At 40.7% G+C, this 22,716-nt stretch overlaps 1 protein-coding gene across 3 annotated transcripts in view; it reads left to right on the top strand.

The window, feature by feature from the left end:
• Nucleotides 1–22,716, top strand: part of NDST2 (N-deacetylase and N-sulfotransferase 2) — a 135,317-nt gene that overhangs the window by 78,208 nt on the left and 34,393 nt on the right. For all 3 annotated transcript variants that reach the window (XM_082286647.1, XM_082286646.1, XM_082286648.1), the window contains one exon: nt 4,239–4,298. The gene's annotated coding sequence lies outside the window, so the exon portion shown is untranslated. The remainder of the gene's footprint in view (nt 1–4,238; nt 4,299–22,716) is intronic.

A 22,716-nucleotide genomic window follows, 5' to 3' on the forward strand; every position in this document is an offset into this window, starting at 1 on the left:
GTGAATGAGTCATAAAGGAACTATCATGGAATCACAGAATTGCTTGGATTGGAAGGGACCTCAAAGATCATCTCATTCCAACCCCTCTGCCATGGACAGGGACACCTTCCACTACACCAGGTTGCTCAGGGCCCCCATTCAGCCTGGCCTTGAACACTTCCAGGGATGGGACATCCCCAACTTCTCTGAGCAACCTGTTCCAGTGCCTCACCACCTTCACAGTAAAGAATTTCTTCCTACTATGTAATCTAAACCTGCTCTCTTTCAGTTTGAAGCCATTCCCCCATGTCTTATCACCACATGCCCTTGTAAGATGTTTCTCTCCATGTTTCTTACAGACTCTTTTCAGGTACTGGAAGGCCACAATTAGGTCACCCCAAAGTCTTCTCTTTTCCAGGCTGAACAATCCCAATTCCCTTAGTTTTTCCTTATAGCAAAGTGCTCCATCCCTCTAACCATCTTGGTAGTCCTCCTCTAGACTTGCTCTAACAGGTCGATGTCCTTCCTGTGCTGGGTATTCCAGAGCTGAATGCTGTATTTCAGGTGGAGTCTCAAATAAATATGTTAAGGTAAATGTATTAATGTGTTTTGATGTCTAATGTCCTTAATTAACGATTTCAAGTATAAACTTGCTGCCTAGTTTCCATTTCTTTCACTTCTTTGGAGATACTGGCAGTGAATACCGTTTTCTGCATGGTGCTTTTTCTTGAGCATTTGCAGTTTCTGACAGTAACATTTTCTGATAATTGCTCCTTGGTTTCACTCATTCCCAGATAGCTTCATGTTTTTCCTCTTCTCCTTCTCTATGTATATTTTCCTTTTTTCCAGTTTAATTGCTGCAGTCCATCCATCCTTACTTCCTATATCCACTAGAAAGTCAACCCCGCCTGTGCTCATCTTTGCGCAGCTTTGAACTGTAAAACTGCTCAATTCTTATAAAATATTTGTTGAAATACAGACCTCAGGTGACTGTAGTTTTTATTCTGAATTCTATTTTTTGCAGAAATTAACTAAAATTTCCACCATTTGATAAGCAGGATTTTCTATTCTCTGTTTCCTACTCTCTATTTCTGTATTTCTGTACTTCTTCCTGTTCTCATGCTCCTGTAAACATTTGCATATTTTGACTATACCAAGCTATATTCTCTTTTTCCCATGTGTGCTTTATCATTAGGTATTTTCACTGTGCTTCTGATGTGGGCTTTTAAAATGATTCATATTTTTAAACTTAGGACAGTCATGTTTCTTTGGTGTAATTACTACAGAGACATACATGGTAGAACTGTTGTCTGCCTAATGTGACTTGGATTGTTTGCCCAGACTGAGGATAAGATCTTCATGGGAAAATAGTTCTGCTTGGTTGGGCTCCTGTGTGAATACTATTCTTCTGACTAAGAGGACCTTGTTGTATTTGATTAGTGTACATATTAAGGTTTTTGTGCTTAAAAAAACCAAGCACCCTTCTCATTTTCCTGAAAGCTGTTTTATCTGGTAATGGTGAATGGGACCACACATGTGCTCTCATATGTGTCCTGGGATTTCCAGACAGCATCTGTTATGCTGAGATTTGGCCTTTATTCTGGAGCAAAAAGTAAAGTGAAACTTCCAGTGTGGCTGGTGTTTGAAGAAATAAAACTGTCAGGAATACAAATGTCACTGCTTATTGAGTCTCTGTACAGTGACTAACAGGAGCTCCTGGAGGAGCCTGCATGGCTGGCACACAATCTCCTGAGCTTTCCCACTCCATTGTTATGGCTGGTAAATTTGCAAGTAAATACAAACATGGGAAAAGATATGATGCTTCTAGAGTTAATGACATCCTTCCAAAATCACTTAATTGTGTGCTAGGCAGAGTTTCATTTGCATTAGTAAATGCTTTGATGCCTAGAGATGAAATGTGGGGTTGCCTCTTCTGTTAAGCATTTGGGAGCTGGTATTAAGCAGCTGTTGATAATGGTGGTAATGTACACTTTGTGCTGAGGGCTTTGCAAACATACAAATCTGTTTCCTTCTCACGGACAACATAGGCACAACAGTATATATGGAGGATGGAAATGGGAAATTTTAGGTAAGTTTTTTGCCACTTTACTTGGCTTTCTGTGGAAATGACAACAGTGTCATCCCTTTAAACCACTTGCTTTAAACCACTCCGTTAATTTGAGGTTCCATAAAATAAATCTTGTAGTGAAATCAGATTTGGCCAATTCCAGTCTCATTCTACTGATAGATTTTTCTCTCTGGTTGGTAATATTGTTCTGTTCTTTGTGTTTAATCACTGGGAACTTATCAATTATTGCGTTCAGTTTAAATTCCCTGTTACCCCATTCAGCTGGTGTTAAATTCTGCCCTCTTCTTACCTGGCTCTGTTGCGTTTCTGCTTGTGTCTGTTGTGACATGCCTTAGTGGATAACAGTGGCCCTACAAAGAACAGTTTCTTCACCTCATTGCTATAACAGTTTTCTGAGTTTCTGTAAGTAGGAGTAAGTTGTATTTTTACAGGCTGAAGACAAAATTATTTGAAACTTGTGTTCTTCTCTGAGTGTCTCCCCTGCATTTATTATCTGCTAATCCTTTTGGGTTTTTTTCAAGTTTTCTGTATTCTGGAAAGTAAAACCAACTAGATTAGAGTGATACTCTTATCTTGTTCCAAATCAGCACTTTGGTAATAGTTTTACATGAGAGAGTGCAAGATATTTTGCAGTGAAACAAACAGCCAACCGCTGTGGGAAACTTACATTAAATGCTAGTAGTTGGATGTTAGTGTATCTACTTCTGTGGGTCTTACTGACTACCATGAGGGTGGAATTTTATAAATTCTGCTAATAACTAACTTCCTAATTTGATGGTTTTTCTCAGTGACTTTCACTGGATTGTTCTGTGAAAAAAACCATTTCTTTAGTTGTCTATTCTTTTTACAGTGAAATCAAATTCACCTCTTCTGTAGTTTAGTTGTTTTGTGGTTGCATCTGGCTGTTCCAATGTTTACCCTGGTGTTTTGGGATCTGTGGAGGCCAGGCATGCAGGGCTTCTTATTCTGCCTTCTCAAACTATTTAGTGAAGGAAGATAAGTATTATGGATCAAAAGAAAAGAGGAAAATTGTGTCCTGCAGAAGGGTAGGTGCTTTTTTACTAAACGAATCTTTATCTAACCAGGAAAAAGGAGAAACTTTCACTCTTGTAGTTATGTGAGGAAGGCAGAGAGCTGGGTGCGCTCGTTATATTTACAGGCAGAGCAAGTGTGGTTCTTGTTTAGTAATTGGCTGTAGCGGTATTAAAGATTATTGGAAACTCAAAGGTCAGAGTTTTTGCTGAATCAGGGTCTGTGTGAACTGGAAGGCTACAGAGGTACCTGCGTATCTGAGGCACAACTGATGTGAAAGAGCTGACTTCAGAGGCTGTCCAACAGGTACAGTAAATTATAGCAGTCTAGTCTGTGCTCTCCCTTGGGGTGTCGGTGACTCTTGAGATGCCCTCCCTGGTGAGCTGCTCTGTGTACATGTGTGTGTGTGCACACAGAGACAAGTTTCCTGAGCTTCAGTTGCCTTCACAAAGTACTTCCATCTGTGTGATCGCCAGCCAGGCAGAGGCGTGGAGGAGGGTGTGACTCCCTCCTTGGGGGTGGTTTGTTTTTGTTTCACAGTATGCCTAATTGTAAAGGCTTTGGCAATAGACTCCACAGACTTTGTCACACCATTGAACTGACTTAGCTGTGGCCAAAACAAAAGAAGGTAACATCTCATTCTTGCTTTGTTGGTTGTTTCAAAGTAAACAATATTAATGAACAGGTGTGAGAAATCCCATTCGGATTGTGCTGGCATTTCCAGTTCTCTCAGCTCATACTGAATTTGCTTGTTCTGTGAACTTTCTTTTTTCTTTGTGGTTGTAAATCCAGGTTCCTGGTCTGTTGATTGGGGATTTTTTTCCCCCCTGGGGATTTCTTTCCCCTCCTGCGTTTGTCATTTCTCATCTTGCCCCACTCTTTCTCATTCCTGCACAGCTGAGCTTGCTGCAGTGCAGCCCTGTATCATTGTCTGGTCAGTGCCAACACGGCTGTTGTCATGGCTTCGGTCTGTCCTCATGCCCTGTTTAGTGTAATGTAATCATTACCTTGGTTGTGGAGAGCGAAGGTGCTCCTGCTAAGTAAATGTTTACCAACACTAATGAAGGCTAACATTAGGGAAGAGAGAGAGAAGGGGAAAGATTGTTTAAAGTCTTGTCTCTTGTTTATTTTAAAACAGAACCTTGTTCCTGAGTGAAGCAACTGATGAGTATTTTCCTTCACCAGACTGTGATCAAAGGTAGGTGCACAATCTTTTACATTTTTATGGGCTGACATACCCAGATTTGGTGAGAGGAGCTCAAGTCCTTCTGAGCAGTCTCATGTCAGAAAAGAGGCATGATATTAGGTGGAGGAGGAGGCTAGGCTTTTACGCTGTAGTGTGAAGTTACACTTCTCCTTCATCCTTTTAGGAAGAGTTGCAGAGGAAACAATATCATGTCTCTCGTATTCAGTTGTACAGTTGTCAGCATGAAGTGGCAGATAAGTTAATTTAGATCAGGAAGGAACTTCTGATGCAGTTCTGGAATGTGATAGGACTGGGTGGCTGCTTATTGCTAAATATTACTTTATTTAATACGGAGTTACTAATCCCATACCTTCTGGGCAAAATTTGGGGCAATGTTGTTCATTATCCATTAACTCTGCCTTTGAAAAGAAATGGGAAGGATGTGGGCTAAAAAGCTTTTAAAGTTTCAGATTTTGCATTTCACAGAGTCTCTGACCCGTGCATAAGAGCTGTAAGATCCCTTTGGGAATAACTATATTTATGCTGCTCCCAGCATACTGGAACTGCATTTGTGACTTATATCCACAGGAAATATCATAAATGTAATTAAAAATTAAAAATAGAAATACTGGATTGGTCAAAATTCTGTGCTGAAGGAAAGGAGTCCTCCTTTTTTCCCCCCTCATTTCTGTCTGGATGAATAGTGAGGGAAGGTTATTCTCATGGAGTTTATTTAGTACATATGTTTTAATATTGCACTCTAATGTAGCAAAAAAAAGCACTGTTCTGCCAAGATGTGTGATGGAAGACTTGCAGAGATTCATGCTCCTGTGACATTTATAATTTTCAGGTGCTGCTATACTTTAAAAAGTGCCAGTCCTGTGAAAGTTCCTACAATCAGTGCAGTAGATGAGGGATGATATGGTCCAGTGAAAGGTTCCTAGATTCTTTTCTTGGAAAGAACAGACATGATTTAGTTCTGTATGTGTGCTGAACAAATCTGGTTGAAATACTTTTTCATGCCTTAAAGAGTGCTATATGGATTTCTCCGATTGCTTTATGTGAGTAGACCGCTATGGCTTCAGCTATGTAGAAAATCAGGGGCAGAGAAGGGAGGATGGAACACCTCATGACTTAGGCAAGTAGCCTGAGTTGATAAAAAGGAGATTGCAGCAGCTGGTGCTTAATGCTGAGTTCCAGTGTACAGTAGCTGAGCTGGTGAGGAAAGGTGGATATGCTGAAACAAGGACTTTGGGCTCTTTGAGCCCTACACATGCTAAAATTCTAAATTCCTTTGTATGTCAACCAGAAGCTGAACTTTAACCCTAATTTTCCTGCAAAGGCTCTGATAGTGCTGCCCAAATGAAACATTTCTTCCAGGGCTGACCTCCACTCAGCTCCCACTTTCTTTTGGCAGCCACTCAAGCTGCAGCTTCATGCTTTTTCACAGCCCTAACCCTACCCTAATCCTGAGTTTTCTAGAGACACATAGACAAGATTCCTTAGGCATTGGTTAGATGAAAGGATTTTGGAAGAGAGGTATGACCTACGTAGTTGGTGTGGCCCTGCTATCATAGCTCATTCCAGTGTGATTCGAATACTGAATCTTGTCTCCTGTGAACTTTTTATTGGTTTTGCAGGTGACATTTGCAGAGAGACTAGAAGAGAAACAAAAATAACTTGAAATGTGTGATACATGTTTTTATACTTGCAGTACGTTCTTGTGAAGAGTAAAGTGGTAGAAGAAGCTGCAGCTAATTTGGCAAAGTCAAGATTTTAAAAAGAACAAATTAAACAAAAATTTGAGATAGAGTAGAATGAGTGTAGTGACCACATTAGCATTCTATTCAGCTTGAATAGTGGTGTACTTCCAGAGACATTTGGTGTAATTGTCACGTGTGAAATTGATAAATATTTATAATAAGTGAAAGAGTCAAAATATTAGTGGAATGCTTCATATATTCTGCTAGTATCAATGTATATGTGACATCCTGGCTAGAAGAGCAAAGGGAGAGCAATGTTTGACTTCAGGTACAGCCACAGTAAATTGCTACTGCACCTTTGATTTCATTGACACAAAGGGTAGAAAATGGGGAAAGACAGAAAAAAAAGTAGAAATTATAGGAGATGGAAAGGGGACCATGCAGTTAGAATATATAGTCAGGTAGTCCATGCAGAATCCATTTCACTCCACATGAAAGCGGAGTTATTGGAAAATTTACGTTACTATTACTAATCTAAAAGTGGAATTCCTTGTGCTTTCCTTGTCCTAATACATGATTCATCCTTAGCAATACTTACTTACTGCTTAAGACTAATGTCTTAATGTTTCCTGCCTATGCCAGCAATATCCCACAGTTAAACAACAGAAAGATTAGTCCCAAAATGCCTATAGCTTACTTTTCAAAAAACTTTTATTTTCCCAGAAGTCTTTATTTTCCTGTGAGATATCTCAACTCTGTTCAGTTGTGACAGAAAGAGAGGGACAAATAACTTCTTTTTTCTTCTATTATATTTTAACTTTTTCTGGTTCCTAAGAGTGTCTGTTTTGTTAGTCGGTTCTAATAAGGATTTGTCTGCCAGGTATTTCTTTGCAGTCACCTGTCGTTCATTTCCATATCTGGAGCGGGTTACAGTAAACCAGTTCCTCTGAAACTTCTGGAATTGATTTAATATTATCAGTGAGGTCCTGTCATCAAAACATCTCCAGAGGTGTGATAGTTTACTTAAATGGTGTGTCTTCATGACATCATGCCACGTTTATGCAATACAGATGAATTCTAGTGCTCGGACAGGATTTGGTCTTAAACATTTTAATTAGCTTATTGGTCTGAAGTTCAAGAGCACTGGCATATTCATGGTGGATTTTTGCCAGTTACTATTTACATCATTTTTAAGGATTGGCTGTTGCTGAAGATGAGCCTGTTGAGTATTAAAGATGAATACAAAGATGAATTAACCATCTGAAATTGTTGGCTCTACAAAGTGTAAAGACCATGTAAGACTAGCAACCTGCATAGCAACACTTGCTAACCTCATTATCCTTTCCTCCATATGGGCGTGCTTTGTCTCCAAGTGGGCTTTGGAGATCTGTGAGATAAGAAATGTGAGCACAGCTGAACGAAGACAAAAATTAATTACAAAGCAGAAGGGCATGACTTAGGGTGCTTTGTGGGGGTATGTTCCTCACTTCTGGATGTATTATCTGTTTGTCAACTGAATGGCTTAACTCTGACCCCTTTCACCCTTTTCATCATGCATTTTAAATTAATATCACAACTGGGGAATGCTGCGTTCAATACATGAGGAGCTTGTCCCCTCCCTTAACACAGAAGATGAAAACTAACACATTATTTTTGGGTTTTCTCCTATAAATACAAGCACATATTCTTCCTTTCTTTCACCTTCTTCCACAAAATTATTCATGTGCTTAATATAGTACAAAACTCTGTGAGTCTCTCAGATTATGCTTACTGTATCTGGTATTAAAGTTGTTGATCCAAGGCCCACACCAAACTGCCAAGGTCTGTCTGAAGGCCATGCCTTTAAGAGGCTTCAGAAATCAACTTAGGTTTTGATTATGGATGACTTGGAGGGCTTCCCAGAAAAGACCTGTACAGTTGACAGTTACAAGAGATTAATATTGTTTCCATTGATTTTTAAATCTGTTCCTGCAACCACTACTCACCAGCCTCTTGTCAAGGCACAGCAAGAGCTGGGAGCTGAGGCAAGTCAGAAGGCAAGGGTGACCCCAGTGCAGCAGTGCCACCACTGATGGGGTGCAGTTCCACATGGCTGAGCATGGCAGGCAGAGCTGGCTCCCTAGTAACAGGGTTTGTTGACACTCCCAGGCAAGATGGAGCAATGAGGATCCATCCCGGCCTTTAAAAGATGGGGCTGGAGACAAAGCAGCAGCATGGGTCCAAAGGCCACCCAGGAGACAGGGCCAAAGACAGAACTGGGTACAAGCTACGCCATATGTATGAGGGATCTTTCCAGGACATGAGCTACCTGCAGCCTAAGTCAGTCCAGGAGATCTAGCCAGAAGCAGGGCTGCAGACAGGTATACCTGCAGCAAAGTTCAGATAGAGAGCAGGGGGCCAGGCCCAGCCTTAAATCGGGATGCAGAGGAAGTGTATGGAGGTCCACTTGAGAATAGTCCATGTCATCAAAGGCTGATGGTGCCCTCAGGGTACTGACACCTTTAGTTCCTTAATGGGATGAAAGGTTGCTTGCTCCCTGTACTGCCATCTCACACTAGTTTTAATGATGTAATGGGTACCAATAACAAAGCCTCTTTGTTCACTGAAGAGGAGGAAAAGGGTTTTTCCTCACATGTTTATGCTGGCTTCAGAAAGTGTTGTCTCCCTCAGATAGGCACTTCATTCCAAACAGGGTGGATGGTGGTTGACTTGTGTCCTCCTGTAAGAGACAGAGGTGTGTTTTTAGGATACAAACCTTTTATTGTTTGTTTGTTTTGCTTTGTTTTGTTTTCCCTCTTAATTCCAACATCAACTACAACCATGGTGGCAACAAGGACCTTTTCAAGAACCACTCTTGTTTTCTATTTCAGTGCCAGGACAAAAAAAAAAAAAAAAGGATAATATGACATAGCTGTCTTTGATTGAATTTCAGGTGGGGTGGATTTCACCAGTGACAACATAAACATTCAAGCCAGCTAGAAATTTACCAAAATGTGTGCAAATAAAATGAGTTGATTGAAGCTGAACAGATTCTACATACCCAAGACTGCAGGGTCAATCTCCTTTCTCAGCCAAATCCCAGCCTCAGTTCTGGCAGTGTTCACATGACTTGTTAAGGTAATAAGCTCTTGTTGGGTTTAACTGTAGTCTTCCTTGTGCTTTGGAATGGATTTCTGCTATCCTTAGTTAGAGAGGAAATTCAGGAGAGGAAGCTCTTCCTCTGTTAACAAGCAGATATTGGCTGGGTTAAACACATCCTCAAATCTTCTATCCCTTCCACAGTTGCTAAAGTGCGTGAGAAGTTTTACCTTTTCCATTGGTGATCCCTAGAAAATCTGAGTTGTGCCCAAGTGTCTTTTTTAAAAGAGCTAAGGTAATACAAATTCTCTATCAGTATTTGGGTGAGGAAGGATGGAAGAACTCAAAAGAAATAATTTTTTTTTCAGCTAGTAAGTGCAGTGTTTAAATACCTCAATAGTAATCTGTCTTTGCTGGTATTTTTTCAGGGAAATTTACACACAAACATGTTTGGTCTTCACTGGCTTCAGTGAGAATTTCAAGATTTGTGGGACTGGCTACAATATATCCTGTATGTTGTCTCTACCCGTAAAATAGGGTAAATTGAATTAGTGAAGTGGTGGATAGAGCCCTGAAGGACAAGATCTGTGAACAGGGTAGACTGGGGAGGGGGTGGGGTGTGTGTGTGTCACTGAAAAACTTGGGTGAGTAATTCTTATTTGGCACATTACCATAAACCATGCTAGATTTGTTACATGTTTCTGTCTGGAGGTTAAGAATTGTTCCTGGATAGCACTGTCAGTGCTATTGTGCCATGATGACTTACAGATAAGGCTTTATCAAGAAAAAAATTAGAAGAATGTAAACTAAACAAGCAAGACACATGCCTTCCTGTGTCTTGGTAGCCAGAACCATTTAGGTCTTGACTGTTTCTCAAGTGCAGAGTAAAAAGTATCATAAACCTGAGGTATTTTGAAAAACATGTAACAGAAAAACATGTCCTTTGAGCATGGCAGGGCATGAAAAATGTGGTTTTTCCAGCTGTTTAAAGTCTTCATGAAGATTCAAGTAAACGTTGTAGTATAGCTCAATAAATGAGAGGCATCAGAGAGGCTTAGCAAGAGTCTTGCTTTGTGAAGTTAGGATTTCAGTATAGGTCTGTTAGCAGATTTGCTTGGGCAGTGGGATTTTGCTCTTTTTTAATTTAATGTTTCAAGATTGGGTTGTTTACAAACTAAGGACACTTAGCTGAAACATATTTACCTTGGTATGATATACTCTTTTAAGCTACTGATACAAAGCACAGCAAGAAGTTTGGGTTCTACCAACATCTTAGAAATTATGCCATTATATGGTATGACCCTGTTGAGGAGGAAATACTGCAAATACTGTTGATGTTTTTGTAAAAACCACAATTCTTTCTTAAGGTGTAGAAATTCTAAAAGACGCCTTTCTTTCTCTGAGTTGTTGGTTCTGATTTTCAGATGAGTTTTCCAGATTATGGGCATTAGAAGCAGAGGAAAGATACTGTCTGGTCCAGAAATACTGCAGCAGGCACGATTTCAGCCACTGACAGAAGAGACACTTTTATCTGAATCATGACTAGACATTTTGAGTTTGTTTTCATTTTTCTGGGCATTACCCTCACAAAAGTTACTTTTAAAATCTGTTTTAATTCACAGATCTAGAAAAATTGCCTAGGAAAGATACTGATACTTCCACAGTGAATTAAAACTTGTGAGGGTAGGCTTGGTTTTCTTGGTAACATTTTCTTGGGTCCCTCAGAAGTAGTCTGCTGACCCTGGTGGAGATCCTCTGCTCTGGTGTCGTATAATTCTGCAGTTGTACCTCTGCTGTCACTATGTGATTAAAATACATTGAGTAGTGAATATAAAGATCATGCAGTAGTGTCAGAAAGGCCTTGTTGTATATCACAGCCAGTACAGGGCATGTTATTGAATTGGGATATGTGGTTATCCCAATGACTGGGAAGCTGTCCGGGAAGGGGAGACTGTCCTTAAAATGTGCAGCAGTAGAGACTATTTCTTAACTGGTAACAACATCTGTCATTTCCCTTCATTTCCAAGGCTCTTTGGAAACAATCACCACAAACCGGCATTGTGCAGAACTACATTACTGTGTTATGCCAGGGTAATTAGAACTGAACTGTTTAGAAAAATACCACTGAAATATCACCATAACTACCTGCTAGCATGAGGATGTAGTTCATGTATTTGTCCCTAAGTGATGCTTAACATCAGTTGAGCTAAATTATTCCTCTGCTTGCTGTTGATCTGGGGTACACTGTGGAATAGTTGTGGGAGTTGGCAGGGCATGGGAAAGGGCAGGAGGTTCCGTTTAGGAGGATGAGGAAGAGGAAATCTTGAGAGAAGTACTGGAGTTGTGACTTTAGGCAGTGAGCGTAAGTTAATTGTCTTTGTATATGTGGAGCAGTAGTAATTCTTCTTTCTAACATTTTCTAAATGAATAGATTTGAAAAGATTAGCAGCAGATGTCCAATAAACCTGAATCTCTATAAAACACTGGAGACTGGAGAAAGATGCATTTAAGTGTATGGTGGAAATTCATCTTGAAAATCTTGGCTCTTCTAAAAATTGGTTCTTTTTTGTGTGGAGTCAGAATTTTCTGTCATCTTTCTGATTAGTGGAGTATCAAGATATTTCCAACATCTGCTGTTTGCATACTTCAGCTTGAATGGAAAGGGGTTGTTTACTGGCATAGACGGGAGCTGGAAGATAAAAAGTTTAATGGTTTTAGGTTATGATTCTATGAAAATTTTTGTCAGCATCATCCATCTGCAGTTCACAAAGAGGCTTGCAGATTTGCAGTGCTGCATTGTAGCATGACATGTATGTGAGAAGATTTTTTTTTTAAATGAGGCAAAATAGAGAATTGTCTCCTCTGTTAGATGTGGAAACCACATTCTCCAAAGATGCTCAACTTCCATTTAACTTATATTGATTGATTAGGACAGCAGCTCTAGTTTTATGTGTGTAATCCTTATCCCTCAGCACCTCGTCTTTTATTCACCACTTAGCAATAAATATCTTTGTGTCTATATGCTTTTCTTTCTGAAAGACTTCAGTGTTTTTTTCAGTTTTCATATTAAATAAATGAAGTATTTGCGCTTTTTTTGTACTATAAGGTAATGTAATGTTTTTGTAATACATCTTCTAGGATTAAAAAACGCTGAGCAAATCATTGTGCCGTTATAGGACAGAAAGAATACATAACCATGTGCCTATTCTGAATGTGTTTGTTAATTCAGAAGGAAAATAATCTACTCTTAATAAGCATTTTAAAACATTTTCTACCTTAGCTTTCAGGGATTTTTTTACCTGTCCTGTCAAAGCAGTGAGGCAGTAGGAAATATTTTTGAGGCAGACCTTAAAGCACCTACCTGCTCGGTTTAACTGTGAGAAGCTGGACATCCTACAACAGCAGGTTAAATCATTGTAGGTAAACCCAAGAGCCTAGTACTTGACCCGTGTTTCTGATTTTAGTTTGTAGTTTGTTATTGTCAGGATAAAATTTTAAGGAGGTGCTTTTTTAACTTTATAACAGAGATATAGCACCTGATGAATCAGTGAGATTCAGTCCTCTTCCAGAGTGCTCTCTAATACCCTGTAACATTCCATCGCATTAAACTCTCCCTGTCTTACTACAGAAGTGTTTGCTGTGCACTGTCAGCTCCTGTTAAAATAACTCCTCTAGAGATGTGTGCTAGTGTGTCGTCCTGTCTGAAAACCCTCTACTGCCAAACCCTGACTGGGAAAGGATACATCTTTGAGCATACCTAGGGCGTTGCATCTTTGAAGAGCAGAGAATGCTGCTGTGGTCAGAAGTGCCTCCTTTCCTGCGTGCCTCTGCTTCTCTAGGACACTGTTTTCTATTACATCTTAGAGATCCCTTCTTGTGCCAGGCTTTCAGGGGTATACAGGAATTTAGCTTGCACTCCCCAACCGTTGCAACCGAAAATGCTTACATAGGGACAGAACATATTCTGAGATTTATGTATTTGTTCTTTTAACGTGTTAATTTTTTATTAGTGGTGCAGAAGATGATTTTTCTTTGTCCCTCTGTAGATTTATTCCTGTCTCCAGATTCCAGTAATAGTGTCTGAATATACAGAGTTGGTTTGCTCCCTGCACTGCCCCGAATGAGATCAGTTCCCTGAGTGAATCTGCAAACCACATTAGGACAAGAGAAGCAATTTAGTGCTGGTGAATACATTTTCTGAGTGTAGTTTCCCTTATCTTGTCAGCTTGTCAGTCTAGAGGCATCCGTAAACCCGTGACAGCTTCAGAAGATGAACTCTGGCAGCAGGCTGTCAGGGTGCCGGGCACTGCTGTCTGTGGGTTCCCTTTTTTCACTCTCCCCCTTTGCCTGCCTGCGTTCTCTCCCTCTGCCTGCCAGCCTCTCTCTTCTCTGTCTCCTTCTCCCTCCTCTTCCCCACTCGCTCCCCACCTCTCTACCTCATTGAAGTGCGTTTAGGTGCTGCTGTTCTTGGTGGTGGTACCTTTTTGGTTTCCTCCTTGATCCTCATGCCACTGGAACAAAAGGAGAACTGGCTGCCCATGGTGCAGCACCTGTCTTTGCAGCCTGAGTAGAGAAAGGGAGGAAAGTGGGGCGTTCTGTATCCTCGCCTGCCTGCGCCAGCAGTGAGCTTGTTCAATCACTTTGCTATAAATGCCTTTGAACTGCTGCCAGATCCCATTGTCTGCCGTACAAATGGAGTTCAACGCCCTACCGTGATTAGATGCGCAGTGTGTAAGAGGAGGAAGGAATGGAGCTGTATCCCCACCCTGATGGAGCATCTCAAATCTGCTGTGTGCCATGATAAGCTGAGCACTGGACCATGGCTTCCTTTGCACACCGTCTTCCTTACTTTCCTCTCATTGTTCCTGAGATTTCAGGGAGTGACATGGAAGCTATTCAGAGAGGAGCTGCAAGGCAAGATAGTTTCTGGGGGGAAGGGAACTATGCTTTTGAACTGTTAATGTAAGACTGTGCTTTGCCCACCACCTACCTGTAGCTACAGTATGATACAGCAGCTAGTCATTAATGGTGCTTATGCTCAGCACTGAGGTGCTCTTTTTAATTGCATGAATTTATTTACATTTTTCTGTTTGCCTGTGCTTAAAATTACAGCATCCTTAGGTTCACAAAATGACCTGTCAGATTTTGGCAACGCTGAGTAAAGGGAAGGCAGCCACTGCTACTAATGGTTTATCCATCTACCAACTGTGCAGCCCAGCTGCCCTTCTTCAGAAAGGCCAGCTTGCTCTATGATTTTTGTGAAGACCAGCTCTCAGGCTTTCTTGCTTTCCATTTGGCTCCATGTCTTTCCTTGGGTTGCTGACTGTTTGACCCCTTTGGAGAGAGTAACTTCATGTAAGGATTTCACTTTTAAAGGTAGGAATTTGAATCTTTGTGCCTATCTTCGCTATTCCTTGTCTAAGTGCTATCCAGGTTGTTAAAAGAAAACACTGTTTTCTTTCATGCCTTGCTGTTTGACTGCTTGTTAACCAGTCATTATCTGCAAGGACAATGCTTTGAGAGGAGGATGGAGGAGCTGCTATTCAGTGACTGTATTAGGCAGTGCACTAAGTGGAGTTGGCAGGGCTTGTATCTCATACTGATATGCCTGCTATAGTTCCTTGCTCATTAAGCTCTTTGTTAGTTCCTTCTCTTCTGCCTCCCCCTACTCTCCTTTTCCCTCCCCACAGAATGTCTCTGCGTCTGACCTTGCTGCTGGGTTAAATTCATGTTCTGAAATGTGCTGGAGGAGGATGAAATCTGGCCTGTGATGAACTGTTGGCTCATGACTGCACTTGAGTAGCGCAAGGAAGGTGGTTGTAGCTGCGCACGCCTTTGCCTAGGCTACAGCTCATGATGCACTATAAATAGATACTCCCTTGAACCTTCAGAGTCACTTTTTCTTGGGTACCAGACTGATGGATGAAGAGGTATTGGCAATATTGGTAATTGATGAAATCATTGTAAAGATCAGAGCCATTACAGAGAACATTTTAAAAATCAGATGATGCCTTATACATTTCCTGAGGACTAAACCACTACTGCTTGTGTTTTGTCACACAGCAAGCTAAATTCTCATTTGCATCTCAAGAGCAAAGCTAGTTCTGCTTAGTTAATATTTAGCAAGACGTAAGCTTAGAAATGGAAATTTTTATAGATATTTTTTCCTTTTGCCACAGACTAGTAAATGATGATCCTTTGGTTAACAGTGTGTTTGATTTCCATTTTCTTAGTTTCTTAGGAAAAAAGATTCACTTGGAGCATTGAGGGTTTTTCTGGTCATTAAGAAACTTCTTGATCCTCGAGCTGACATGTAACTGCCACTCTCCTGGTCAAAGCACATTAAACAGAATTTGGGTCTTTGAAAATATTCTTTTATTAGCCAGTCATGTTCATGTTGATAGTACAGATGCTTCTGCAGTTTTGCCAGATGCTGCTGATGTAGAAAGTAAGAGCATGGCCTTGGAGCATAGACTTGAGACTTTTCACAAGGCCTCTTTTCTTAAGGGTCATTGGTTTTTCATCTTAAAGTAACAAATATAAGTTAGGTGGTTGGCCTGCGTTGTAAGCAACAGTGTAGATGTAGCTCTTGCTACCAAAAACCTCTCCAATGTGGCTATATGAAAGAGTAGAAACAGTTCTCAAATACCTTCTCTACCCCTTCCCCTTCACTCCCCAAATTCAGCTCATAAAAGATGAGGAAGGGTGATGGTCTCTGTTTAAGTGATGTCATATGTTTCAGGTTAGCTGAAATTGGATTTTTTTCCATATTGTTTAGGATATAGCCTTTCTATAAGCTATTCAATTCAAGAATCCCAAAGATACAAAGAAAAGGTATCTTTTGATAGAAGTACTTAACTAAAAGAGAGCCAAAGAAACCTATTGAAGGTTGCCTTGCTGCTAACTCCAAAAATCTTGGATCTTACTTCACTGCTGGAATTGTCAGCCAGCCTCCCATGTGGCTTTTCAGCTTTGATGATTTGAAAGAAATTACTAAAAAAATACAAATGCTCTTTCAATAAAAACATTCTCTATTGTTTTAAACCATTTGAAATAATGTATTAACTCCGTTCACCTTAGCAACTTCCTGTTATATTTCCTCTAACCCCACTGCAGTCCTTCACCGTGAAAGAACCATTTCAGGCACAGTAAGATGCTGCAGTGTTTCAGGAGTGGAGCAGCAGTTTGCCTGAAGGCACAGTTGAGCTCTGGTTGCAAGGCCCCTGTTCAGCGTGGTGTTGCCACTTGGGTATATATAGACGCATCTGTTGTTGTACCTCCTTTCACACACCTGGACCTTGCTGAATTTTTCTTCCAGCAGGATGAAGTGCCACCTGTAGCACAGAGCTAGGCAGGAGCAGGGTACTGGAGTAGTTACCGCTCTGCGGGGCGCCTGTTTTCTGGTGCTTTGTGGTGGAGTCACGTGGTGCAGTAAAAGCATTCAGTTGTGTTTGAAAGCTGGGAACCTTGTTTTATTCTTTGCAACACTCTAAAGAAGGTGATGGTTTCAATAACCTTGTTTCAAAAGTGCTCATTTGTAAAAAATGTTGTTGGATTGCTGGAAAATAGGAGGGGAGGAAGGTGTAGAGAAGGAAGGTCTGCAGACTAAGCCTGCTTACACACATCATGATGAGCCCAGGCATGAAGTGAAAGGAAAACTCTAATGCTCCCTTAGGGCAATAACAAACTCACTATAGACTCAGCAAGCCAGGCCCAGGGGCTTGTGGAGAAGAGCACACATTGTTCTTAGAATATGGCTGATGCTAGAATATTTCACTGCAAGCATGAAGCCATTTTTAATGCAAAATATTCCTCAAAGGAATTTGGTTTTGTAGCTTACTGTTTGGAAAGCTGCTTTCAGTCAATGTGATGCCTTCTTCCAAACAAAAGGCTGTGAAGTTAGGTATTGTATGAAGATAGTATAGTCTTGCTTTTTCATACAGAGATTATGCAGAGACCCTCCTTTTTGGAACTGAAAAAACCCAAATGGAGTAGTTTACCTCTCTCTGCTTTAGTGTGTTTTCGCTTTTCACCCTTTCTGTGGTGCTTAGTGACCACTCCATATTGTGTGCTTCATTTCAGAATAAGTAAATAATTTTTATACTGAAAATTCAAATAGAATATATTTGTGTAAAGGCCAAAGAGTCTTCCTTGGGCGAGGGGTGGGGAATGTGGGAGAGCACAGAATATAAACCTCCAGTGTGTCCCACTGATAGATTTAGTTTGTATTTCTGTAAGGAGTGGGGGGGGTAAAAGATAAGGTGTTACTTCTGAGGTGGAAGCAGTCATGGCATTGATTCAGCCTGCAGACATTTTATTGGTTGGTGGACTACTCTGTTTCGGATTGTGGAAGGAAGTGGAACTCTCCCATAAAAATAGAGGACTCAAATATCTCCTCTTTATTTGTATTCTTAGCATTTGCAGAGTCCAAGGTGATTCTTCATATAAGCAGTTTGATCTAAAATAAACTCTCTGTCTTCCCCCTTTTCAATAAATTAAATGTCACTGCCAGTAGTTTAACCTCCGAGCTGGCCCTTGTTGAATGAATGTGATTTCTGTTGTGATGCAAATAGCAGCAGTGAAGGAAAGGAAATGTATGAAATCCTGGAAAATGCAGTGGAGGGGAAGAGAATTTTCACCCCTTCCATGGAGCAGCCTTTATGTTGTCAGCAAACCAAGCTGAGTTACAATCGTTCTGCTAATTGAGAACTGATGGAGAAGTTTTGACTGTCTGTCTCAGATCTGGTTCTCTGGAGTGTTTGCAGTAGAGCAGCAAGTGGTGGCAAGCCCACCCTTTCCACTGTTGTGAAGTTTGTGTTTTACCCAGGTAACACCAGGATACCAGTTCATACTGATACATTCACAAAGTGCTCTTGAGGCTGATGCTCAGCAACTTTGAGTAACATGATTCCCATTTTGGGGATGGAGCTCCGGACAGGTGTGACTGCATCAAGGCAAAAGTGGAGTAAAGGACTGAAGTCAGCCTTTCTCTTAAATTCTCTAGCTTTTAGGATGATGTCTAGCTTCCTTCCAGAGAGTGCATGAAGAACTCTTACTGTCTCAAAGATATTCTTTGAACTAATTTCTGCTGCTTGTGGACCAGTGCACAAAGAGGAAGTTTAAGATTTTAATATCCCACTGTCTCATCTCCTGTGGTGATGGTGCTTGTCCTTTTTCCCCTTCTAACTCTGCAATAACAGAAAGAAGGAAACCAAACAGGGCACTGAAGTTTCTCTGGCAGTTCCTAATGTTGGTCTCCTGAACACAGAGTCCTTGCCTGTAGCTCATATGTGGAGTCTTCCTCTCTGAATGCTTTGGGAAATTGGCATTTGGGTGAGGGGACAAAATTGGGTCCTTAGTCTACGTGTGCAGGAGTGAGTTAGAAAACAATCACCCTTGTCTTAACTCTGGAGGAGCTGAGTGAGAGTAGCACAAAACTTGATAACCCCTACACACACCCCTTGGCACTGCATGGGTAGAGTTTGCTGGCACTGCTACCCAGGGACAGGCTGACTGAGCACAGAGACACCAGGGCTTGAAACCAAGAGCCACATCCCTGGGTTTCCTGAAGCTGAAATGGCCAATGCATTTGTCAAACTCTCACCTTGTATGGCTGAGGAAGAGAAGGATGTTCAGGTCTGCTCTCCTGGGTGGGGTGATACTGGTGACTTTGCACGCTTGACCGTGCCCCTCTCAGCTGAGAGGGAAGTCAGGCAGTAAAGCCAGTGCCTGGCAAGCAGAGAGGGGACTGGGTTGCATCCAGTGGCAGGCAGCTGCCTCATGATGCTGCCTGGTTGTGTCAACTAAATTGGTTGGAAAAATCCAGGCAGGCAGTGAGGAATATGGGCAAAAATAAACGTGGAACCACTGGTGCAGGATTCTTGCTATAGGTACCAAAATGTCAGCAGGTGCTTTGAATGTGCTTTCTGTTAACACTTGCAATCACAAATGTTCTTAGCACTTCATGGGAGAGTGGGGACAATGTCAAAGCATTTCAAATTACTACAGAAGCATTAACCCAGATTCATAATGAAGACTGAATTTTGCAGGCTTCATTTCTTTGTCGTATAAGAAAACAGCATGTCTTCCAAAAAAACTGTAATCTTTATATTTCAGCTACCAAATTAATTATGTGAGATGTCTCCTTATAATTAAGGAGACCAAATCATTACAGTTAAAATTAATTTCTGTATTTAACTTCTAAAATTAATGTCTAAAGTTTTTTAATAGGTTTATCATTATATATATTTTAGTAACATAATTATAGCTCTTCAAAGTTGCTGTCTAGCTAAAAATTATTTAATTCTTGTGTTTTGTCTGCAGTGAAGAAGGTAGGAAACTTCAGAGTTGAGATAGTCAGACTGCCTTTGCTCTTTCATTTGCAGCACTGTTGAATAGAAAAAGAAGGAAAATGTCCTGTCTGGAAGTATGGTGTTAATCTAATCTGAGGCTACAAGAAAGCATTAATTATTTAGTTATAGTGTTGCTGCAAAGTCGAGTTTGAATTACTTGAATGCTGAATGCAGTTGTTTCTCTCCCATCACATCTGTGCATGGTGTAGCGTTAAGTGATCTGAAAACTATGAAGTATCTGTTACCTCACCGGGGTCAATTAGCACATTTGAATCTGGGATTTCAACATTGATGATGAAATGTCAGCATTTATAATGTTTCTTGGGAGTATTCTTTAATGCAGGTGATCTATACTGTCAGCTAGTTAATACCACTTGTGTCCCTGTGTGGGACACAGTTCACAACTGAAAGGACAGAAAGCACTGTAAGAATGTAGTTGAGGCAACTTTACTGCCTTAATGTAGCTCTTGCCTTCCATTGCTCCAGTATGCTTTGCTCTAGACAAAGGAAAGGGATGAATGCAGCGAGTACTGCAAGTGTGTTAGATTTTCACAACCAAACCAGTAGTGCCTTTATGTTGCAGTGGGGATACTGCAACATGCATATATCAAACCAGGAGTCCCGTGGAAAGGAAATATATATGGACGGATTCTTGATAGCTGTTTCAGAGATGTTTATTTCTCCAGCCGCATGGCCGGGGCTCTGCCCAGGAACTGTTCCAGTCACGGCACCCGAGGGTCCTTCTGCCCGCGCAGGGAACACAAACCAACCCATGGGAACGAGGCTGAGCAGGGGCAGGGAAACCCCGTGTCTGTGCCCTCAGGGCCCCTCTGCCAGGGCCACACGGCAGGGGAGGGACCCCGACACCTTTAGTCAGGATATGGATGGAGTAATGTTGCAGTGTGTCTGGAATATTGCATGGCATGGTGAATTTCAGAGGTCCAGACTGTATGAGCCCTCCTCCATCAGTATTAAATAAATACATAAGCTGTAACCATGCTGGGCTGTTTCTGGTGGAATTAGTCTTTGAAGATGAGTTGTTAAGCCTTTTAGACCATGCTTTTTTTGGTCATTTAGAGAACCTACATCTTTTAAGTGTAGGCAAGCTAGACCTTAGGAAAATTCTGTCTTTAGGCACTATGTTTCTGCCTCCTTAAGCAATGTGAGCTGTCATTTTCTTGTACTCCCCTCTGACTTGCTGTGTGCTCCTCCATTTATCTCTTCCTCCTACTCTCAGCTCTGCATTTTGTTTCATGCTGCCTCCTATTCCTGGAACAGTCTCCCAGTCTCTGCTGCCAAATCCTCCCTCCCATTCTCTGCTCTTGTGAACCCATTTCTTCCAGCAATCATTCCCAAGTTGTTACTTGACTAGTTGTCTCTCTTCTGTAGCCTTCCTTTCTTGTATCTGCTGTTCTGGGTCGTGTTTCTTAATGTGAGATAGTACATAGGTAAGATAAAGGAGTGTATTTGCCACTATTTTGTTGAGTACTGTTTGCATTAGATCTTCATATAATGATTAGTAATAAATTCCCCTTCTCGTTTTGAGTGCTGAATTTTTCATGTAGGTCACTATTTTCTGTATGCTATTAAAGAGCAGCCACATTTTATCTTAATGTAATTGCTAGGTTGTGGAATTGGTGTCTGTATTACAGCAAGTGCCATCAGCTAGCCTGTCTGTACAGGCAAAGTTCAGCTGTGTTGATCAACCTGCATGCAATGAAAGTAGAAAACACAGGGCTCTGGGCAAATCTGGTGGTGCTCAGCAGTATTCCTGTCACTGCACAGCTTCACTGCGGTGGTAATTATGCTGCCATGGCTGTTACTCCCTCGCATGGACAAGCTCACAGAGGCAGGCACAAGGTGGATCTGCTTACTGTTTCTAAACCATTTTTGTATCTCTTTCTTTGTGGAACAAGTCTTTCCACAAAAACAAGCAAAAGACCCACCATATTAGTAGAAATACGTGTTGGTAAGTGATTATGTTGTTGTATGCAAGTGGTGGATTGAGTTCCTGTGTACTTCGTAATGCATTTCACAGGCTGAATACCCTGTACCAGGATAGACCAAGAGAAGTGTGCTCTCTGTCCTACTGAACACCTCACCATACAGGCTGATGCACATTTCTACTTGGAGAGAATTTTGCTTTTCTGGCAATTCTCTTCTTTCTATTCCAACAGAGATAAGGCAATTGGATCACTGATTTTTAGAAAATTTATTGGAATCTTCTGTTCTCAGTTCACTTACTTGAACTAAGCTGAAGATTTATTAAGAAAGCAAAAGAATCCCTGGAAACATTAATGTTGCATTAGACTAAGTTTCATAATGAACAGTGTTCTGAATGCTTCTGTTTTCTTAAGCCCTGCTTCTGATAATATCTGTCTTTGTCTCTAACTGCTACACATGAAACAGAAATAGTTTCATAATTGTTTTAGCCTGTAAATACTTATAAAAGCTTGCAAAATGGCACAGACTAACTCCATGAATTTTGACTCAAAGGTTAAGCATGTTTTTTCATTATCAGAAACTAAATGTGAAAATATTAAATTTCTTCATGGAAAAAATTTTCTTGCTTCAACACATGAACAGTTTCCATGTTAATAATAAAAAATTAATCCAGTTTTCAGTAATTGATTGCATTTCATTGGGCATTTTACTACTCCCACCTGTAAATTTTGGGGAAGAGTCTCCAAGATAGCTAAGTTAATCTCCAAAATCCGTAATTGGGCATCTTGCAGTTTTCAATACCCAGATCAGATTTATCTTCAGCTGCAGTCCCACATAGAGATCTGTATTTTGCTCAAAACTCTTGAGCTTTCCTGATAGAACTTCAGTTTTGTCAGAAGGTAGATTTGATTGCAAATATGGCAGCTTTTTTTCCTGAGTTGTCCTGGATACTGTTAATTAGGATGTTAATGAGGTCCTGGACTTAATTCTGCATGAATGAGTATTTTAAAGATGCACTGCTTGATAGCATAAAAAATTCTACTTGTAAACAGTTGACTAATTAAAAATGTAAGAATATAGCACCCACTTTAGTAATTAAGTCTAGAAAATGGGAAAAAGACTAAAAACTAGTGGCACATAATTACAGTGCAGTTTAAAATTAATATATTTGAGATGTATGTCTTTTCAAAAGAGTTTTGTTTCTCTGAGTTGATTATATAAAAACAAGGTGAAAGCAGAAGGTACAGGGTTGAAATTACTGTTTAAAAATGCTAGTGAGCATGTCATAGTGTAAGCTGTGTTGTGGAAATAAGTGTGTATTGCCTGCAATTCTGTAACAATTGCAAACACAGA

The sequence above is a fragment of the Coloeus monedula genome, assembly GCF_965178545.1.
Source record: "Coloeus monedula genome assembly, chromosome: 8".
NCBI lineage: Eukaryota > Metazoa > Chordata > Aves > Passeriformes > Corvidae > Coloeus > Coloeus monedula.